The sequence below is a fragment of the Centruroides sculpturatus genome, unplaced genomic scaffold, assembly GCF_000671375.1.
Source record: "Centruroides sculpturatus isolate CEXI.00-Female unplaced genomic scaffold, Cexi_2.0 scaffold644, whole genome shotgun sequence".
NCBI lineage: Eukaryota > Metazoa > Arthropoda > Arachnida > Scorpiones > Buthidae > Centruroides > Centruroides sculpturatus.
The window spans coordinates 210,793-217,614 of record NW_019385082.1 but is presented as its reverse complement, the minus strand read 5'-3'; the positions used below and the strand labels follow the sequence as shown (position 1 = coordinate 217,614).

The 6,822-nt window shown below is 31.9% G+C and overlaps 1 long non-coding RNA gene across 3 annotated transcripts; it reads left to right on the top strand.

The window, feature by feature from the left end:
• The first annotated feature begins 1,223 nt into the window (after positions 1–1,223).
• On the top strand, positions 1,224–4,582 carry LOC111634400. 3 transcript variants are annotated; one of them, XR_002758207.1, is made up of 3 exons: positions 1,224–1,313; positions 3,115–3,176; positions 4,504–4,582. It is a non-coding gene; the product is annotated as an uncharacterized LOC111634400 (long non-coding RNA). The 3 variants fall into 3 exon arrangements; XR_002758208.1 differs by having other exon boundaries at positions 1,255–1,313; positions 3,092–3,176; XR_002758209.1 differs by lacking the exon at positions 1,224–1,313 and adding an exon at positions 1,346–1,424.
• Positions 4,583–6,822: the final 2,240 nt, after the last annotated feature.

The following is a 6,822-nucleotide window of genomic DNA, read 5'->3' as shown; positions in this document are numbered from 1 at the left end:
AATGAATTTCATTACTTATATGAAATTTTAAAAATAGGTAGCAATAGCACATTCGTCGTTTACTATCGTAAAATATTTCCATATTTTACTTACTACTAAACTTTTTTGTCGACATTGTTTTTATTTTAATTTAACTCAACACTCTCCAAAAACAAACGTAATCTACGCTATCTCGTGTCACACTAGCCACAAACCAGTGTTTCCCAACGTGGGGCCCACGCCCCACAGGGGGCAATTGGATTGTTAAGGAGGGCAATTCGAAAATGGACTTGTCCAGAGTTTAGGTTAATCGTATAGCCGCTGTATATGTTAGGGAGACATAAGAATTTTAGAAAGGCTTAGGTGGGGCATAGCACAAAAAAGGTTGGGAAACACTACACTAAATTATTGTGGCGGTACGCTATATTTTTGTAAATATTAATTTTAGTTTAGTTTCGTTTCTTCTTTCTACCCTNTTTTTGCTGATATATTTAATACAATAAGAATGAAGAGAAGCAGAAATACAGTTTTTGTGTGATTTGTTCGCAACACTAACTCTGTTCTAATTCCGTAGGAAATACAACTAATTGAGAGAATTGAGAGAACAGTAAGCAATCAAGTACTACATAAATTACGATTTATCGAATATAATTCTCTAATTTTAATCATTTCAATTCTATGATTCTTTCTGTTGAAAGAAACAAATTATTGTGGATTAGAGATAAAGAGAAAAAAGTAGAACTACTCTCGACTTTTCTCTCTAACCAAACGAGAACGGAAGTACGTCAGTGCGAAGTTTTGACAACGAGAAACAGGAAACAACACTAAACTTGCTTAGTGTTGTTTTCTGTTTCTTAAATCAGTAATGAATTAAAGTGCTTTTAGACAGCCGGAGGGCATCGGAGGTTACTTACTATTCTGGGGAAGGGATGTGGGGTCGAATCGGGTTATCAACCCCAGAAATTTTTTATGGGTGGTTGGACCTCGTTTTTCGCCTCCCGGCCGCCCATCTGGGCCTGAACTTCGATGGATACGAGTAAAAAGGCCCTTTCCTGTCTCTCGATGGGTATGAGTAAAACGGCCTTTTAGTCCTTGATTGGTATGAGTAAGAAGGCCCTAGTAGTACGGAAAAGACAAAAATACCTCTTAAAATAAATTTAGAAAAAAAAAGGAAAAAGAAACTAAACTGTGAGCGCCGACGGAAGTTTTAACTTTTCATAAAGTAGTTTCATTTTCAACGTCCAATCCTACGCTTACATGATAAGATACGGAACATATGAATACAAATAGCAGCTATAATTATCCAGATCGTAACTTGTTTGATATCAAAAGGGGTAAGTTGAGCTGTGTTGTTTAATTTTAACGATAAATAAGGACGAATCTGTTGAAGTTCGTTAGGCTAAATACGAGTTTTTAGAAATACGAAGCATTCTTTATTAATGAAGGTGCCTAAACTCAATATACAGAAGCATATTTAAGCGATAGATGCTACTAATAGTATTATTTTATAAAATTAATATAAGAAATATAATTAATAATCATGCGAATAAGTTGTAATATTGTTCAAGAACAGGAAAAATATAGAAAAACGAGTTTATTATAGGTGAAGGTCATTGAAATTCTTGATACATATACTGTATTAATCACTGTTCCAGTTATTAGTATAGCAACATAAGCATCTGTGGGATACGTTTTTTTATTAACCGTCGATTCACTAAATTTCACGGAATCATATAGATTTAATGATCTTGGATTTAATTTCTTTGGATGATGATAAAATATTTTTTCTAAGAATCCGAAAGAAGTTTTTTATATACACTTTTGATTTATGTTTTAATTAATTCTGTTGAACTTAATTAACTTTCCTTCATTTTTGTTTATTTATTTACTAATTTTTCGTAATTACGATGTGAAATTACACGATGTTTAATGCAGAAAATTTGTGACCCCTCTCGGGAAAAATCAAAAGTGATCGCAAAATAGAGGTTCCTGTCTTCTTTAAACCAACGGAAATGTTTTGGGGAATGTTCGTGGTCTCAAAGGGAAGTTATACTGTATTTCTTGTATAGCATATAAATTAATCCGCGGCATTCCTATTTCAGGAAAATTAATCAGGCACTCATCACTTAACGACCTAGTTTCGTTCCTACGACTAGGTCGATTAACGTTTTATTTATTAAGGATAAAGAAATAGTCTAAAGGAAACATCGAATCGATTGCATTGCTTTAATTTACAGCTCTTACATGTTACAAAATATAAAAATGTAATCAGGCCAAAATTTAAAAGTTCATTCATTTAAAAGAGTCATACAAAACAATATTATAGTCATCCAATCTTTGAAAGGATGATAGTGGCTCCAGGTCATCATTGTCATTTTCGGAATTATTAGGAGCTGTACAGGGCCCTGGTAAGGGGGCATTTACAATATTTTTTTATAAAACTTATCCCTAAGCTCAAAATTAAGCTATTTGCCACTTTATAATAATTAAAACTATAAAATATTTTTAACAATAAAATGTCGTAACGGATGGAGCCACATATGTAGTTTTAAATATTGAATGGAAAGTTAAGCAACTCGTTGCTAGATTTTTATATTTTCTACTTTCGTTTTTGTTGATTGATTTTATAGAGTTTTTTTAATATTTCATACTAGCTCTGTACTTGTTGTCTTCTTATTTCATTCTATTTTTGTCTTGTGATATGCGTTTTATGCTTTATTTTATACATTTACTTATATTGATTTTCGTTTTATTGAATAATTTTATGCAGCTTTTAGTATTTTTATAATATTTCTGTATTTGTTTACACAGCTTTATGATTTCAGTTCAGAGTTATTAATAATTTTAGCGTACATAACTTTTGCTTTTTAAAGTTTTTGACTTTAAAACCACGCGACTGTAATTTACGTAGTATTTATGAATAAAAAATGGCCGAAAGAGGCCCTTGCGCCATTAAACAGATAGATCACGCGAGAAGTGGCTGTATTTTAAATTTATAGAAATATGAGAAATATTTATTTCTGTTATAAATTATTTTAGTAATATTTAGATGTATAAATTAGTCATATATTTAAAAATAAATTTTCTTTAAATCATTACAAATATATTTCAGATTTATTATTTTAAATTCTTTAGTCAAAGTTATTCCAACGAATCGAAATCATACATTAATAATATGGCCGAAAAGAAAGGTGCTGGTAAGTAAACTAAAATATATACTTTATTTTAAATTTACTTAATTACCATAAATGAAGTTTTGCCTAGATTAGAAAATATACCGAACAACAGGCCGTTACTGTGAATCTATATTTACATATACTGTACTGCTAATTGTCTTTATATAATGATATACCATGCAACTTGGATTTTTAAGAATATCCAAGTTGCACGAAATCCAAGAGATGGAAGAATTCTGTGGCGTGTAGTTACACCATTAACACTGGAATTCAATTGATTTCAGTCTTTTAATAATGAAGAAAGTAATAATTTAAAATTGTTGCATTTAAAGTTAGCGTTGAAAGACATTATTTTGAATTGTGTCGCCACTCAGTGATAATTTATTTCGGATTCTTGGTTAAACATGCGATTTTTTTTCGGGATTTTTTTTTGTGTGCCTAACATCTAAATGGGTTAATCTACTATAAAAAGTCCTGGGAGGCACTTCTTCGGTAGAACGCCCGTGTTGTGCTCCCTTATATTCTACCAATCCAATTGAAATTATGTTTGTTTTCATAAATTCACTTTATTATTGTAATCTTAAATCTACGAAAAATCAACTTATCATAAGTTTGTTTAGATGAACTTGAGAGTATGATATAACATTGATTCTCTCTTTTTTACCATAATTATGCTTTTCTTCGATTTATTGAGGTTTATTTCCAATTATATCTTATAAGCCAAAAGATTTTACGAAATATAACTGATTCTTTATTATTTTTCTTATTATATTTTGTATTACTTTCTGAAAAGTGTCTTTTTATTTTATATCCGAAAAAAAATCGAAAATATTTTACCAGTATTAAGTACAAAATAAAATCATCCTACATTCTTGTACTGTAGTTACGGAAGAAAATGAGATTTCTTCATGTTAGAAATTTTCAGTTGCATAAAATTTGATTTCATTAATTAACCTTCACAACATTTTGAGACATTCCTAGTGAAAATATGCAAAATTAAAATATATATTTAAACGAATATTTTGACAAAAAGACAGGAAAAAAATACAATATGTAAAGCTCTAGTGTAAATAGGCAGGTCCACAAGTAGTCGAGTGGATGAAACCTCTGAACACACGTAGTTGGTCATGGATTCGCGCCTGACCAACTAACTGGCCACTTGGAGTTTTCCGAATTTTCTTCACGTATCTACTGTAAATCTAAATTGGGGCCAGTTTCTCATAAAAAGTCTTCTTATTTCCTCTTGACAGAGCGCCTCCCATCAAACAGAACCTACATTATATTATATTATAAGCCATTTTCTAGAAAGTATTATTATAAGTTTTCAGTAATTTCTTTATATTTTCAGGAAATATTATAATTAATAAAGGTCAAGATTTACATGTTGGAAACAGATATTATTGGAATCAGGTTAACAATNTTTAATTTAAATGTTGTTATTTATCATTTTTCATTTTTATAATTTCGATTGCGTAACAAAACAATTTTCGATTTTTTTCCATTTTATTATCAATAATATTTTATAACGATCAAAAAAATTATTAAGAAATAGATTTAATATAGAGCCTATATACTTTTGTCCACGGTTTAAACATGGTTTGTTAATGAAAAATAAATAAATGATTTTTTTCTTTTTTTAAAACACACGCAGATTTCGGTTGTAGATTAATAACAGGATAAACTACTTTAACTGAGCTGCAATTTTAAAAAATCTGTAGACCTATAAATTCCCACTGTCGTCCGTCCGTCTGATTGCCTGTCTGTCCGTCCTTAATTAATATTGAGTACGATGTTAGATAAATGAAAGTCAAGTTTCCGTACGTTCGTTTTCTTTCTTTGTGTTCATTTTTTTTAACTCTTTCTGTCCTGTGGACACTTACAGGGCCTCTATTAGCAAGCCCATTATGGGTTCGGCCAGGCCCATAATGGTGAATAAATGGTAAAAACCTTAATTTTGAGGATAGAGGCAGGGCCGGATTTAGACTTGATAAGGCCCTAAGCTATTTGAGATATGGGCCCTTTATAAATCCAGATATTATACAAAAGGTCAGCTTGCTCGAATGTAGCGTAGCAACACAGGGGAATCCCCGTGTTTATAGTAAAAAAAATTATATACTTTACACGTTCCATTTCTATTATAAAATAATAATGAAATAATTTTAAAAATTACCCAAATTACCGGCATTTGCTGTCGAAATTTATCAGTAATTTCGGTAGTCATAATTACCGGTAATACCGTTAACCGGTTATCGGTAATGCAAACACTAGGCGCTTTGTTCTTCGAAAAGACGCGCTAAAAAGATTGGGTGAAAAGTATGGGACGTTCCTGAAGTGCGGCATTGGGACAAATAATGCTGCAGTATATTTAAGTATATATGACAATTGCTTACTCGGACAATTTTGGGGTGGCCCAAGAAAGTGGAGGCTCTAAGCTATAGCTTGTGTAGCTTATACGTAAATCCTGCACTGGGTAGGGGTGGGTTTTATAGAAAATTGTAAATACTAATAACGAGGAAAATCGTCATTCGGTCCGACTCTACTGGAGATACAAAACTTATCACACGGTGTAGCCTCAAGCAATGGGATACTTTTGCACCCTATAAATTTTCTTACTTGTAAACTATTACGTTTACAGAATTTATTTATGGTGTAACTACACACCGGACTAGTATTGTCAATTTTAATTTTTTTCCGAAGTCTTCCATGTATATATGCCGAGTAGAGGATTAAAAAACCGCAAACACTTGAACAAAGTAACTCCGTTCTAGGTAATAATTTATCCGATTAAGGCTACGCGTAGCCTTCGCGTATTTGAAGCCTAAGCAACATACAACCTTACATTACGTTGCAAATTATGTACAGTATAGCGTTAACGTCTTTCTTATCAAACACTTCAAAACATTTGAATTACCTTTTATATATATAAAGATTATCTCAAATTAGTTTATCATTATGTCACTGTTCAAGCGTCAAAGCTCATATATTGTTATCGATTTATCGATTTATCCAGTGTTTTAATCGATAAAACACGTGCCAAATGTTATGCAAGTGTTCTGTGTTCTTTAGTTTCGTTATTAGCTAGTGATGTGCCGGATATCCGTATCCGTATCCGTATCCGCGGATATCCGAGGAAAAGAAAAGATCCGTATCCGTATCCGTATCCGTTACTTTTTAGCGGATCTTTAACGGATCTTTTATCTTAATGAATTTCATTACTTATATGAAATTTTAAAAATAGGTAGCAATAGCACATTCGTCGTTTACTATCGTAAAATATTTCCATATTTTACTTACTACTAAACTTTTTTGTCGACATTGTTTTTATTTTAATTTAACTCAACACTCTCCAAAAGCACAAACGTAATCTACGCTATCTCGTGTCACACTAGCCACAAACCAGTGTTTCCCAACGTGGGGCCCACGCCCCACAGGGGGCAATTGGATTGTTAAGGAGGGCAATTCGAAAATGGACTTGTCCAGAGTTTAGGTTAATCGTATAGCCGCTGTATATGTTAGGGAGACATAAGAATTTTAGAAAGGCTTAGGTGGGGCATAGCACAAAAAAGGTTGGGAAACACTACACTAAATTATTGTGGCGGTACGCTATATTTTTGTAAATATTAATTTTAGTTTAGTTTCGTTTCTTCTTTCTACCCTTTGTTCTATT